The following is a 17,017-nucleotide window of genomic DNA, read 5'->3' on the forward strand; positions in this document are numbered from 1 at the left end:
ATTTAATTTTATTGATAACCATGAAAATTCGTTGCTAGAAAACTCACTAAACCCCATCAATGCTCGGGTTAGCCAATGAGACGAGATAAATTACAACTTGGATTGTGCACGTGGCTCTCAATAATCAATAGGTTATGGTAGAAACCAGTAGAGTAAGATTTGAACTTAAGACATCTCCTTAAAAGAAATTGTGTGCTTACCACTGCGCCTCACATTGGAGTTATCGATTACACTACAATCAGAGGAATATTATACAGACGAACAAATTATTCAATTGTCTATCGGTAAAGAGACCTAAATACACATACAATCGTATCGGAAAAACTCCATGAGCAAAATGTATATGAATCTAAGATTTAGTCACTTTTACCATATCTTTAGAATATATATATATATATATATGTTGTGTGTGTGTATTATATATATGTATATATATATATATATGAGTTTTGATCAAACACAAATGAAATTAACGTGCTAATTGTGAGAATCAAGTAGAGTAATTATGTAATTACTAGATCAAACACAAATGAAATTAACGTGCTAATTGTGAGAATCAAGTAGAGTAATTATGTAATTATAGTAATTACATAATTACTCTACTTGATTCTCACAAGTAATTACATAATTACTCTACTTGATTCTCACAATTAGCACGTTAATTTCATTTGTGTTTGATCCAAACCATATCTATATATATATATAAAATGAAAACCTATTTGAGTTGTGAAAACTCTAAAAACACATTCTCAACCATATGTTTTTAATTAATGTTTAAATGTTGTGGTCCACAATTAAAGCGAATAAAAAATGTAAATATAAATATAACTTTTTCTCTCTCCTGAAAACATATATAAAAATTAGTAAAAAAATGTTAAAAAACAGCAAAACATTTTTTTTTCGATGTGTTAATATTTTATATTAAAATGTTACAACATATATTACATGTAACAAAAAAAAACGATGTTACATAGGGCTTTCGCGGGTTTTCACAACTCAAGTGGGTTTTCAATTTAACCTTACCCTATATATATATATACACACACACTTTATTATTGTGTTATTGTGATGTGTGTGCATCATTGTTGTCTGGAACTCTTAGTTATGGACCACCAGAAACCATGACATCTTTATCTGATGTTGCATTAACATGTACAGCCCTTTAATTTTCAATGGAGCTAGCTCTTGAAGTTTATGTCAAAGATACCTCTCTCTACATGGTCCCTTTCTTGATTAATATTACACGATGTACGTGTTTGGTAATTATTGTATTTCAAATTCAAATAGATTCACGTGTCCCCTTCTCTACCTAGTATCTAATACACCCTTTTTTTTCTTCTTTTGAATTATATTTGATTCAATTCGTCCACTGTCAAGTAAATAATAGACAAATTTTCCCCTTAGTAAAGTTTTCATCCGTATAAGTATTCTTTCTTGTGTGTGTGTAATTTTTGTCCAAAATTATAACCAGTCTAAACTGTTCACTTTTATCAAAATTTACATGAAAAAATGTATAGCTGTACAAAATTTAGATAATATATCTCTTTAGATGACTAATTTTTCTGATGTGTTTTGTCACATGTCAGGTATCCATATTCCATATGGTGGTCGTTAAAAGAAAAAGAAAGATTAATTTCTCTACATTTTCTATTCTAGTTTTTTACTCGTAACAAGTTTTGAGCATGTACATATTTTGATTAGAGAAATGTATAGTAATACTGCATGTATATATGTAGATGATTATAATATATGGTTACACATACATTATACATGTATACATCAATTCAGTTATGTACGTGCTATGATGTATTTTAGTGGTCATGTTAAACTCTTACATAATACGTACGTACGTACATACATACACACACACATATATATATATATATATATGTATGTATGTATATAGTTTTTGATGATGAATGCTATCCTTAAACTAGTGCAGTAGTTGATCTTCAGAAGTTAATAACAAATTTAAATTTTAATATTACTATAACATTGGTTTTAATGTCTTAGGCATCAGAAAATATTGGCTTATTTTAATTAACTAAAATACTCTCAGCCATTCCAGTCTTGGCTGGGGCCTTAGTGGTAAAGACTCTTGCTTTATAGGAAGAAGAGCGAGGTTCAAATCTTGGCATGATGATGGAATAAATTATTTTCTTAGTGTAGTTTAGAAGTAGAAAGCAACTGGAATATAAGTTGCCGTTAAAAAAAAATATAATATCAACTCATAACAGCTAGACTATGACTTTATGTAATCAATTAGTTAATTAAAACAAGTTTATGTGAGTTAATTAATTGCTAGAGAAATGTTTACATGTTCTTTTTCTTCTTTTGCTTTTGTGTTTGATCAAAGAAGTATCATGTGAATTGGTAACACCGAAGTTTACTTCATTGACTGGACTAAATGGTCCACATCTTTGATTGAGATGTTGACTTGATATGGAGCTACTACACGTATTTGTATACAAAAGTTTTGGGGAAAAAATTGCAAAAATGAATTTATACTGCATGTATAACTCATGCTTTCCTGGTTATCATATTTTTGTGGTTCCTTAATGAACTCGTATCATATTGGTATTAAAGAGGATAAAATGACCGACTTTATTGAATATTTTTAAAGTAATGTAGTATTTAATGTAAACAGGCAACATCACGGAGAATTTCCTCTTTTACCCACTCAGTCGTTATTGACTTTAAGATATTTATGAAATTGCTATCAGATTGTTTCTCATGTCACTTAGGAGAAAATCACTTATTAACGTATGTAAGTCTTGAACCGGATCTAAAACATGGATCAATCCGTGATGTGACAAGCCAATTTACAGGCCAGTCACCTCTAGGCTCTATTCTTTCATATAAAAGGCCCAATGGGCTTGGTCTTGGGCCCATTACAAAATAAGTAATAAAAAGTTTATGGAAACGACATAGAAGTAAACCATGAATTTATTAGGTTGTATGCTATGAATTTATACTACAAATTAACTTTATATCTTCTCAATCATTCATACATACACACATACATTACACAAGCATACATACATTCATACATGCATACATACATACAAACAAGTACATGAATAGGAGAGGTCAAGCGTTATGGACGACAAACAACTATAAACGGAATCATATTCGTGTCAACTCATTCCAAAGTGGTATATGCCATTTGTTTCTTCTTTTTCCATAGCAATGAAACAAGAGTGATAGATGACTTGACAATCCTACATGTTATGCAACTTTAGCAAAATGTGAAAACAAGAAGATTACACCAAGTCACCAAATTGCATAGATATCAATGATTGACTATATATTCTATTATGGAATAAAATAAAGATTGAGGTTTAAGTTGATACAGCACATGTTTTTGTGGACCATTGTCCTTGTCCTCTTTTTATGATGATCATCTTTGCTATATATTGCCATTATCAATGTGGTCCATGACACAAAGTACTCATAATTCCACATACAAATATGTCTCTCCTTTGAACTTCTTTTGTTCTATTACTTCATCCACACAAACTTCTTAACCTCAATCTTTAAGTTTGAAGCTTTGACATATTGTAGGACCCTTACATGGAAGCTTGTTAGCTGAAAACAATATATCTTCCAAAACATATAAAAGATGCACATGCGAACTTTAATGTCACAAACAAATCCAAAGATCTCGATAGAACATGATTGTAACGTTTACGCGCTTATTTGTGCAAACACAACTGTACATAAGTTTACACAGTCAACAATTGGACATATATGGTGTTTGAGTCAAAAGGAATAATAATACCTCATGAGTCATGATATATATATGCAAAGCATAGTTATGAGTTGTATTTTAAGAAATAGCGTACGCTAGGTTTAAAGTATGTTTTTAACGATCATATTTTTCCGTCTTTGTGGATTTTAATAGTATTCTATTTGAAAGTGTATCCCACAACTCTTATAGATTATTCAAGCATGTTATCTGGAATTCCCTAACATAAGGGCGCGTTCGTTTTACAGAATGTAATGGAATTAAAACTGGAATTTGCATAGGATTTGGAATTGGAAAGAATTGAATTTGGAATCTGAACATTCTAATAGGAATTGAAGTTTGAAGGAATTGAAATCCAATACCATTATTGATGTGTTCGTTTGACAAATGAATTGTAATCTATCATCACAAATGAATTGAAATCGTTTTTTTTTTTTAAATTTATCGACGATAACGGCGGAAACATTTTAGATTTTTTGTTTTTCACTTATATTTTGTGGTTATGATTTTTTTATTATTTTCTTTTTTGAATTTTTTTTAGAGATTTTCTATCAAGAATCCCTCAAAAAAAATATTCAAAAACAATAACAATAATAAATTCATAACTTAAAATATAAATCAAAAACAAAAAAGTAAAAAAAACTAAAATGTTTTATTTGTTGTCCTCGTTAAATAATAATAATAATAAAACTCGAGAAAAGATTCAAATGAATTTACTTGAATTCCTTCACATTTTGGAAGGATTTGAAATTTCTTTATTTAAAGGAATTTGAAGGAATTCCAGTTCCAATTCTTTGAACCGAGCACACCAAAATTGAATTAAGATTCCAATTCCAACAAAACAAACACGTCATGCTATGGAATTTTAATTTCAATTCCTTTAAATTTCTATGAACTCTATGAAATAAATGCGTTCTTAGTTGTCTTTTTCAAGTGAGAGGAGTGGATTTTAAATTTTCTAACACATTTATCAATTAATTAAATGATGATAGCTTTGTCTCCTCTGGCCTTGTAAGAGCTACTTAAAGGGGGTCCATTTGGTATTTATGAATGCTTAGAAAATGACTTTGAATATAGTTTGAAAATCAGTGTTTTGAAAACTAGAATAAACGGAATTAGTTTTAGCAGTTGAATGATAAATGTTTTGTAAAACCAATAAAACTGTGTGTGTGTGAATAGAATAAGCTTGGTGACGGTAACGGCAATAACCCTAAAAGTAAACGCACATAATAGTATTGACGCTCGTATAGCTTATGATAGAAAAAACATATTTAAAAAACGATGTGTAGTCGGTTGATCAAACCTGTGAGGTGCATGTATGAGTTGACCCAAATTCAGTCGGTATTGTGTTACAGCACCGGAACTAAGCTACAAAAAATAAATTCGTCAACGCCTGAATGCAACAAGTTAACATATTAGAGAAAAGAAAAGTAGGAATAAAATAAAGCATGCGTGTTATGGCAAGAAATCGGCACGAAGTTAACCAAACTCAGGTTATGACACGGAAACAAGCCCATGCTTACGGCACCAAACATGGAATTTCTTTTTTATCTTATGTATAATTTGATTCCCATTTGATGAAGTTTAATGGATACTATTACAAGATCAAGGATATCATAATCTATAATCTATTAATAATTTATAATACAAAACTACAATTTTTATCACTTGTCACCTCTTCCATAACCTAATTATGTATATATTAAAAACCAAATTTTTCTTCACTCAGCATATATTACTACTATTCATCAAATGTATACGTATCCTTGCATGTGGTACAAGATTCTGTTGTGTATATTTGTAACTAATTAATATCTTTCAACCCCTTTTTATTATGGTTGTGGGCTTGGTTTACACCTTAAAAGCAAAAAACTTTGTACACGTACTCTAGATTGACTTTTAGTCGTAGAAACACAAACTCCGCCGCAATACACGGACACAAAAACTCGTTATCCATTAAACTATATATTAAAAATTTTGAAAATCCTTTACTATCCCTTGGAATAAATGTCTTGAAAATCTTTTATCATATATTAGCCAAACTACAAATATTTTATTATCTCTTATGATCTTTTATCATATATTTGATTGGAAACCCCTATGATACACCCAATAGAGTTGATATTTATCAAGCTAGTGTTAATATACATAACTCGATTTTTAACCGTGTTCTAATATTTACCTGATGTCATACAAAATAATAAACACCCAATAGAGCTTGGTTTAAAATAAATAAATAACTTAATTGTGGTTAATATATATTTTTTTAAGGGAAAATTTCCAAAATAAGTATTATCAAAACAAATTTCTAGTTTTAGGTATCATTTGCCAAAAATTTCAGAAATGGGTATTATAAACTAGTCGTAACGAGTAGTTTGTAGAACTAATTAAAACTTGTCGCGTGTCCTTAAACTAACAGTAACGAGCACGTTCACTGATCATTTACTCATCACGACTAAATAAGTTTTGTGCCTCGCAATCAACGCCCACGGGTAATTCATAAGTCCTTTAGTCGCGACAACTAGTTTACTCGGTTTACATTCCCTACACGAGTAGTTTATTAGTAGTTAACTCATTGCGACTAGTTCAACCTTATAATCTACTCGTCCCGACTAAATGACTTATGATTTACTCGTGGGCGCTGATCACGAGGCATGAAACTTATTTAGTCGTGAAGAGTAAATGATTAGTGAGCGTGCTCGTTACCGTTAGTTTATGGACACGTGGCAAGTTCTAATTGGTTTCTACAAACTACTCGTTACGACTAGTTTATAATGCCTATTTCTGAAATTTTTTACAATTGAGACCTAAAACTAGAAATTTATTTTCATAAATGCTTATTTTGGGAATTTTCCCTTTTTTTTTTAAATGTATGTTGTTAAGTTATTACATAAAAAGTTGGAAATGATTGACGGAGTAAGAATGAAAAATTATTATTTATTTTTTCATCTCCTTATACAGTAACGAAATAAATCATTTATTAATTATTTGTTTCTAACTCCTTCAATCAAAGTTCAAAGTTCAACTTCAAACACTAATGATCTTCTTCCCTTCTTAATTAATTTACGGGCTTTTCGATTTTGGGCCTAAGCCCATATCTTCTCAAGTGTAGTCCAATTTAGAACACTTGTTGGACATGAGTGAGCGTAAATACTAAACAGTCCTGTGTTTGAATAAAGAACACCTTCAATAAACGGCCAAAATCTAATTGCAAACGTCTAGAGGTGCGCAAAATACCAAGTTCCGGACCTGACCCGGAACCGATTCCTACCCGTACCCTACCCGTGGGTAGGATCTGGTATAGGATTTCTTCTCAAAGTCGTACCCAGAACTGGAACTGACCTGAACCCGGTGGAACCGGAATCGGAAATACCCGGTCAAAACCCGACCCTACCCTACCTGAAACCTAAAAAAACCCGGAAAACCCGGTCAAATACCTGACTATACCCGGAACCGATTCCTACCCGGACCCGATTTTGACTTTTGTTGACCATACTCGGAACCGGTTCCTACTCGGTCCAGATTCCTGAAAATACCCGGTTTGTGCACCTCTACAAACATCACCTAGACAACGATGGATATGAAAATGTAACCCACATCGAGATCAACGGGAGAAAATCTTTCAATAAAAACTTGCTTCTGAGTACCAGTTCAAATAGATACTGTTTAGGTTATACTACTGTTTACAACCGGTTTATGTCTCATTTATAACTTGATTTCCATCATATTCAAGTTTACGACTTACATTGCCATCTACTGATTTTCTATTGTTGTTTTTCCTTGCTATCCGGTTTGTGGAAAGTATGTGTGTACATTGATTGGTTTGAAAACGTCCAAACCGATTATCGATTTGTTTCGACGGTTAGTTATTAAAAAAATTAATTCGGTCGGTCGTTTAGGAACTCTCAAACTGGACCACAGGATTTCGATCTATATAACTTTTTATAGTAGTCAAGTCTTAAATATTTTTAAGATTTACTAAACACATTTGTTATCGGGATTTGCTTAACATTATAGTACAAATAGTTGGTCTTTTAAGTTTCAACTGTTGGAACACTATCAGACTATCATTTCTTTAAGTTGATCACATTCTATGCATTTTGTGATTTTATAGACTCAATGAGCCCAAAGCGTGAAAGCATCGTAAAACCAACCCGCGAGTATTGACTTGATTTTCTATTTCATAAACATATTTTCAAACATTCACGAACACGATCGAATGAACATGACTCTGTTCATGTTCATTTTTTTTAACTTATTGAATGAAATTTTTTGTTCATGTATTTTAATACGAAAACTTTAAAACGATCATAATACCCGTCCTAAATATTTCGGTTTTGAGTATACCCAACGGGTTCGGTTCTAACACCTTACACCTACCCACTTGAAGCCCGATTTGGTTCATAAGATTTGTCGATTACCGAAACCTTTCTGATTATTATTATTATTCGCCGATGCTTTCTGCATAATTCGAACCAATTTGATGAGGTAATTTCGAATCACTCATTGACTTATATTCACAGATATTAGAAATGTAACAAGTAACAGATCGAACAATCATTTAAACCCTATGCCTATAATAATTTAGGTTTAGAATATCCTAATCAGTTAATTTACGTTCTTTAATTGCTATATATTTGACGCAATTTGTGTTATGCTGTTATTAGTAGTTATTACATGGTAATTGTTGAATGTTAGGTGTTGGCTAGGGCGTATGGATTTAATCTATTCACTTTATATTATTATTATTATTATTATTATTATTATTTGTTTTGAAATTAGTAAGTTAATGTTACACATAATCAATAGTAGAATTGCTGGTTGCTATGCAGTTAATATCATTGCTATATCGGTTTCATGTGAAATATCAGTACCGATAATGTCGACGATATTAACTGATATTTGACAGATATTTGACCGATATATCACCGATTTTCCCGACATTAGTACCTTCTTATTAGTTCTGCCATTCGTCTTTCTTCTTATTGCTGCTTAGGGCTGAAAACGAACCAAATGTTCAGCAAACTGTTTGGCAGGAAGTTCGTGTATGAGCGTTTGTTTAATACATGAACAAGAAATTCCGTTCAATTAGTTAAAAGAAATGAACGTGAACAGAGCCCTTGTTCGTATAATTGTGTTCGTCAGCGTTCGTTCATGTTTGTATATGTTGTTCTTGAAAGTTTTTTGTACATTTATTTATTTTATCTAAATATTTTAAATTCTTTGATTTATTACATCTATAACATAAAATAGGTAACCATATGCTCACATTGTTTTTGCATTGATTTCATTCCTTTCTCATTATTCACATTGATGAATTCATCGATCTTAATCTCTAGGCTCCACCGATTTTATTTGTGTTCGTGAACCGTTCGTGAACACATTAATTTCCTTAACAAACTAACACGAACATAAAATATCGTTCGATAAGTGTTCGTGAACACATTATTTCCTTAACAAACGAACATCAACAAGGACTTGTTCGTGTTCGTTCGGTTCGTTTACAGTGCTGTATTAGTGTTTAATGTTAGTGTTTTAAGTCTTAATCAGTTAATGGTAGGAAAGTATACTGAATTGTTAGTGTTAAATTTCTATATGTGTAAATTCTGCATGATATTAAAGTTACCGATATCCCAACGCGATAACCTATATCTCAAATGTTGGTCCTTGACCGATATCCTATTTTTTACCGCATTAACTGCATAGGCTGGTTGTTAAAATGCGACAATCTTATAACAATGATCATATTTATAGAGGCCATAGTATATTGAAGATATTTTCAGAGTAAAATACTCCTTAGCAGGATAAATGATCACAATCAGTTTAATCGATTTCTTGTAATGGTATACTTTATGAAACACTGGATGCTCCATGACGCAATTTGTGTTTATACGGTCATTACATTGGAATTGACAAATGATAGGCATTGGTAAGGGTTTCTGGATCCAATCTACTTATTCTATAATGGACAATTATTATATGTTTCGAATTTAGTAAGTTATTGATATACGATGATCAAGTACTAGAATCGCTAGTTGCTACTACGTAACTAAGTCTTTTAGCAATGATCTTGAATTTGATAAGGCCATAGCATATTGAAGATGTCATCAGAGTTAACTTAGATAAGGCCCACCATCATTTTAACCAATTTCTTGTAATGAATGGTACCGAGCAAATAGGATGAGTATATTTGTGTTGAACTGTTTAAAAGAATTATATTTGTAATTGTGAATTGAGTTGAAAATTTGGAAGCCTGAATTTTGTGTAATTGACATAAATCAGGTAGTTTATAATGAAAGAAAGGACTGCATCATCCCCGCTTAAACGTGTTCTGGTCAATTGTGGTGCTCAGGTAAGCTGTTAAACGATTGCAAATTGCTTAGGATTTTTATCTGTTTGGTTGTGTCTTGAAGTTGTCATGAGTGAGTCTGTATAAGTAAGTACAGATCAGTTAATTTTTGTTTGAACAGCTGTTAATGAGTGCATAAATGAGACTAAAGCAGTGATTTTTGTATAATTTTCATTATACTTATTAAGATTACATCATGTAACAGAAGTACACACAAGATATAATGTAATACAAGGTTGGCACAGACATGTGAACCCTACTAGTTATCATTTGCTCTTCAAGAATTTTTTAAATGTTACACTTCACTCTTTAATTTATGTATATTTTCAAACTTAATAAGATAACATCATGTAACAGAAGTACACACAAGATATAATGTAATACAAGGTTGGCACAGCATGTGAACCCTATTAGTTATCATTTGCTCTTCAAGAATTTTTTAAATGTTACACTTCACTCTTTAGTCTTTGGTTATTAATATTGCACATCATAATGATCGTAAGAAAAACAATCCACATGGGAGTAAATATATGTATACACCGAGTGCTAGATTTTGTAACTTTCCAACTTCTCAAAATCCAAACTGATCCGTATATTTTTCAGTAAAATGATACTTTCACATCTTGACATGGTTTAACTTTTTCTTTTTACTCAAAATGCTATAAAGCCTCGTCAGTTTATAGTTTGATAATTTGATGTAGTTTGTTTGACTCAAAAGGTCAAGATGGAACCAAATAATGAAAGACAAATAAACAGAACCATTATAAGAAAATAGTCCAGTGTGATTAAACATAAATAAGATGGTGATATTTTAAGAGGTAAAATACTAAGTTAGATATGAAAGTAAGCAGGTTACACGCATTATACCTTTATAAGAACTAGGTTAAGAAAACATCCCAATGTAATTAAACATACATAAGATGGTAATATTTTAAGAGGTAAAATACCAAGTTAGATATGAAAGTAAGTAGGTTGCAGCTAATTAATTGTAATTATTCATAATTAAGACTAAAGAGAAAGTGAGAAACTTTATATTAGTAGTTTGAATGCTGTATAAACCCTTATTTTAATTGTTGAACACTCATGCTTACCGACCATGCAAACAATTGCAGGCAAAAGAATACGGGAGTTGTGTTGCAGCGAAAGTTCCTCAAGTTGAACGTGATATGTGTTTGAAAGAATTTCTTGCATTAAAGAATTGCATGCAGAGTGTGGTCATCATCATCATCATCATCGTACTCAGTATATCCCACCAATAGCAAAGCTATGGTAGGGTCTGAGGAGGGTAAGATGTAGACAGCCTTACCTCTACTCCGTAGGAATAGAGAGGCTGCTTCCGGTGAGACCCCCGGCTCGATAGTAGTTTTGCATCAAGCCTTGGACATAAGGCACATAACACTCAACCATCAGCACACCGGTCGATTGGTGCATGTACCCTTGTCTTTCGGCTATCAACACCTGTTAGGTTCGGAGTCACACACAAACACGAATACAATAGTAAAACCGAAAGAATAAACGAAAGAGACACAAGGATTTAAGTGGTTCGGTCACAGTGTATGACCTACGTCCACTGTCGATAACTAGGGTTTTCTTATTATTGAGTGATACAAACTTACAAGTACAGGAGAGAATATATAGACTAGACAATTAGGGTTTAACCCTTTAACTAAACTGGGCCTGATTAGAGCTTTTGGGCTTGGCCAAAACTCAAACAGCTTAATCTCCTAATTCTGTCTATTCGTCTAAACCGGACCCGACCCATGATGGATCGGAGAGCACAACATAACAATCTCCCACTTGGGCTTCGAGACATCTTCTCTAAACCACCACTTGGATGCGTCAAACATTTCAACCTGCTCCCATTTGGAGACGTAAAATGTCTTCACCTGCATTGCCTTGTACATGTAAAATAAAACCCATCTGGTTTTGCACCTCCTAGTTACCCTTCGCCTTCTCAACATTATTCCTGAAGGCCTGCTGAAGCTCTGCACAGCTTCAGCTTATCCAGTATCACCGGCTTGGTGAACATATCTGCTGGATTCTTAGCACCTGAGATATTTTTCAAACTGAAAACACCATCACTGATCAAATCTCTGACAACGTGATATCTCCTCCCGATGTGCTTAGTCTTCGAATGATAGACTGGATTCTTCGCAAGTTTCACTGCACTCTCATTGTCACAATATAAGAAGAACTCTGCCTGTTTCTTTCCCAACTCTTCAAGAAAAGTTCTCAACCATACTAATTCTTTACTTGCTTCGGCTGCTGCCATATATTCTGCCTCAGTGGTTGATAAAGCAACACTTTTCTGAAGTCTGGACATCCAACATACTGCTGTTCCCCCAACTGTGAAAACATAACCAGTAGTGCTTTTAAACGTCTTCTTACATCCACCCAGATCAGCATCTGAATAACCCCTGAGAATTGTATCCTTCCCCTTAAAACATAACCCCAAACTGGAAGTACCCTTTAAGTATCTGAGTAACCATTTCACCGCTTCCCAATGTTCCTTTCCCGGATCCGACATAAAACGACTAACTACCCCGACAGCATGAGCAATGTCTGGCCATGTACAAACCATGGCGTACATGAGACTACCAACAGCAGATGCATACGGAACTTTAGCCATCTCTGTTCTTTCTTCCTCTGTTCTGGGAGACTGGTCTTTGGTAAGTTTGAAATGACTTCCCAAAGGTGTGTTTCTCGGTTTAGTCTTCTCATCATTCATCCTGAATCTTTCTAACACTTTCCCTATGTATTTCTCTTGGGATAGTGTTATGGAGTCATCTTTCTTTCTGGATATACTCATCCCCAAAATCTGTTTGGCTGGACCAAGGTCTTTCATCTCAAATTCATCAGACAACTGTTTCTTCAACTTGCGAATCTCCTTCATATCAGATCCTGCAATTAACATATCATCTACATAAAGAAGTAGAATGATATATGAGCCTTTAAACTTCTTTAAGTAGCAGCAATGGTCGGCCTCGCATTTCTTGTACCCAGTTCTCACCATAAAATCATCAAACTTTAGGTATCATTGCCTAGGTGCCTGCTTCAGACCATACAAGCTTTTCTTCAATTTGCAGACCCATTTTTCTTTCCCGGCAACCTGAAATCCCTCAGGTTGTGCCATATAGATCTCCTCGTCAAGATCACCATGTAAAAATGCTGTCTTAACATCTAATTGCTCTAGATGTAAATTTTTTGCAGCAACAATACTTAAGATCAATCTGATGGTGGTCATCTTCACAACTGGAGAGAATATTTCATTATAATCAATTCCCTTCTTTTGCTGGAAACCCTTGACCACTAAACGAGCTTTGTATCGTTTAGACCCATCATGTTCTTCCTTGACTCTATAGACCCATTTATTCTGTAGAACTCTTTTATCTGGTGGAAACTTGGTTAAAACCCATGTCTGGTTTTTACTCAAAGAGTTCATCTCCTCCTTCATAGCATGCTCCCACTGGAGCGAATCTTTCAACTTAAGTGCTTCATAATAACTCTCTGGCTCACCATTTTCAGTTAAAAGGAGATAATTAACTGAAGGTTTGTAACGTACCGGCTGTTTAGAAACTCTGGTGGACCTCCTAACCCAGTGCTGAGGCGGGTCAGGTTCTTGTGGAGACTGTTCATCCTCAGACTCTGAACTCCCACTGTCAGAGACTCCCTCTGACTCTTCATTTCCACCAATATCATCATCTTCAAATTCAGGAACTGTGGTTTCTTCAGTTTCTGTCTCGGGTACGGTAGCTGACTCAACTGTCTTTTTCTGAGCATCAATTTCATATTCAACCTGCTCTTTCTGAACCCTTGATTTTGAAGTGTTTCTATCTTTGTATAACTCAGCCTCATTAAAAGTTGCATGCTTGCTTCTGACTACTTTTTCTGCTTTCTAAATCCCAAAGCCTGTAGCCCATTTCGTTTGACCCATATCCAATGAAAACATATTTTTTAGCTTTAGCATCAAGCTTGTCATTTTTCACTAGATCATAAGCGCTACACCCAAAGACTTTCAAATGCTTATAATCTGCAGCTTTACCTTTCCACTCTTCTTTTGGTGTCTTGAAACCCAGCGGTACTGACAATCCCCGGTTAATTAAATAAGCTGCAGTGTTAGCTGCAGTGTTAACTGCATCTGCCCAGAACGTTTTTGGAAGCCCGGCATTAAGTCTCATACTTCTTGCCCTTTCATTTAACGTCCTGTTCATTCGTTCTGCCACTCCATTTTGTTGAGGAGTGCCAGGGACTGTAAAGATCATCCGAATACCGTACTCTTCACAATAATCACGGAATTCTTTGCTAACATATTCACCACCGTTATCCGACTTCAAGCATTTCACCTTCAAATCAGTTTCCAATTCAACAGCAGTTTTCCATTTCTTAAAAGTATCAAAAACATCAGATTTATTTTTAAGAAAGTAAACCCATACCTTGCGTGTCGAATCATCAATGAAGGTGACATAATAGTGCGATCCTCCCAAAGAAGAGACTGAAGTTGGTCCATAGACATCAGAGTGAATAAGCTCCAATTTCTGAGCTTTCGGTTGTTTTCCGGTCTTCACAAAAGATACTTTCTTCTTTTTACCGAAAACACATGGTTCACAAAATTCAGATTCAACCTTCTTCAGTTCTGGAATTTTTCCTCTAGCAACGAGCATTTTCATCCATTTTTCACTCATGTGGCCGAGTCGTTGGTGTCACAAACTAGACTGACTCGGTCCACTGGTCACTGCATTTACCCCATCAGCTGGAATTTCAACCATGTATAAAGTGCCCTTCTTTTTACCTCTGGCGATCACAAGATTCCCTTTCACAACTTTCCATTGACCCCCACCAAACATAACATCATATCCTTGGTCATCTAACTGCCCAACAGAAATTAGCTTTCTTCTAAGGCTAGGAACGACCCGAACATCCTTTAGAGTCCATGAGGTGCCCAATGAAGTTTTTAGTTCAATATCCCCCATCCCCGTGATATCAACAGCATGATTATTAGCCAAACGAACTTTACCAAAATTACCTGTTCGGAGATTCTTCATCTTCTTCGTGCTATAAGTGGCATGAAAAGATGCACCAGAATCCATAATCCATGAATCTGTTGATTCTTCAACACAGCAGATAAGAGTCTCTTCTGAACCTTCTGGATCATCTGAACCGGTGGCCAGATTAACTTCCTTCTTAGATTCTTTCTTTTCTTTTGAAATTGAGGGGTTAGGGCATTGGTTTCTGAAATGCCCCATTTCTTTGCAATTCTAACACTCAATGTCTTTTCTGGGCTTTGACTGACTTCTTCTTCTAGACTTTGACCTACCCCTGCCATTACCTTTCTCTCTTCTCCTACCTCTCCCTTCGGTGCTCAATATAGAACTAGATGTCTCACCAGAATTCCTTCTTCTTATGTCCTCCCCTAAAATCAAATCCCGGACTCCTTCAAAAGTAAGCTTAGTATTCCCAGAAGAACTACTAACTGCAGTAACAGTCCCTGACCAACTTTCGGGTAACGAGGATAACAAGAGTAACGCTTGAACTTCATCATCAAACTTGATATCAACAGAAGACAAACGAGAAATAATAGTGTTGAAGTCATTAACATGAGAGGTAACAGATGCCCCTTCCTTTATTCTGGTGTTAACTAGCTGTCTAATCAGAAATACCTTGTTTGATGCAGAAGGCTTTTCATACATATTTGACAAGGCTTTCATAAGACCATACGTGGTAGTTTCATTTACAATATTGAATGCCACATTCTTAGCTAGTGAGAGTCTAATAACAGCTATGGCTTTTCTGTCAAGTACCTTCCACTCATCATCTTTCATACTTTCCGGTTTCCTCTCTTCTAGTGCTTCCATTAAGTCTTTCTGACATAGCAAATCCTCAATTTGCATTTTCCACCATCCAAAATCCTGACCATCAAACTTCTCAATCTTGATCTTTCCGTCCTCAGCCATTATCCAAACTGAGTTTTGATTACAGCAAACAACCAAACTACCCAAGGAATAAAAGGACTGGAAACTGATCAGAAAAAACGAACCAGCAGCGGCGGAACTGTAGCAGCAGCGCGGTACTGTAGCGGCGGCGGCGGTACTGTAGCGGCGGCGGTGGAACTGTAGCAGCGGAGCAGCGGCCGCGGAACTGTGTGTATAATCGAGAACCAGGCACTGATGCCAATTGTTAGGTTCGGAGTCACACACAAACACGAATACAATAGTAAAACCGAAAGAATAAACGAAAGAGACACAAGGATTTAAGTGGTTCGGTCACAGTGTATGACCTACGTCCACTGTCGATAACTAGGGTTTTCTTATTATTGAGTGATACAAACTTACAAGTACAGGAGAGAATATATAGACTAGACAATTAGGGTTTAACCCTTTAACTAAACTGGGCCTGATTAGAGCTTTTGGGCTTGGCCAAAACTCAAACAGCTTAATCTCCTAATTCTGTCTATTCGTCTAAACCGGACCCGACCCATGATGGATCGGAGACCACAACATAACAACACCACCACATGATGCCTGATTAACCTTCCGCCACTTTTAACGTTATTTTCACGATATTAGTAAAATAACGTCAAAATTAGTGCAATATCACTTTTGCCCACCCAAGGGTTCACACATATATACATTATATGCGCGCATCGCAAGCAGGGTGTTAAATAATACATTTGGAATTTATAACCTTTTTTAACTTGTTTTTGTGTTTCTCTAACTAACACTTCCACCAAATTGCTTATCTTTCTTCTGCAGCTTAAAGGAAAGCCATAAATTTACAGCATTTTACTTAGCAGATATATCAAAGCTACGGATATATATATAGTTGTACTTTCATATAAGGAGGTAAAATATCACAGCTTGAAGATCTTTAAATACTGTTCTGTTCTTTTTTGTCATCTAACTGAACTCCATCCTTTTATTTTC

At 34.5% G+C, this 17,017-nt stretch overlaps 1 long non-coding RNA gene across 2 annotated transcripts; it reads left to right on the forward strand.

The window, feature by feature from the left end:
* Positions 1–8,151: 8,151 nt before the first annotated feature.
* On the forward strand, positions 8,152–16,902 carry LOC143573011 (uncharacterized). 2 transcript variants are annotated; one of them, XR_013142352.1, is made up of 4 exons: positions 8,152–8,236; positions 10,031–10,100; positions 11,210–11,311; positions 16,847–16,902. It is a non-coding gene; the product is annotated as an uncharacterized LOC143573011 (long non-coding RNA). The 2 variants fall into 2 exon arrangements; XR_013142351.1 differs by lacking the exon at positions 8,152–8,236 and having other exon boundaries at positions 9,889–10,100.
* The last annotated feature ends 115 nt before the right edge of the window (positions 16,903–17,017 follow it).

This window comes from Bidens hawaiensis, unplaced genomic scaffold (genome assembly GCF_021521415.1).
Source record: "Bidens hawaiensis isolate Kalapana, Puna unplaced genomic scaffold, B.hawaiensis_p1.1 tig00026186_1, whole genome shotgun sequence".
NCBI lineage: Eukaryota > Viridiplantae > Streptophyta > Magnoliopsida > Asterales > Asteraceae > Bidens > Bidens hawaiensis.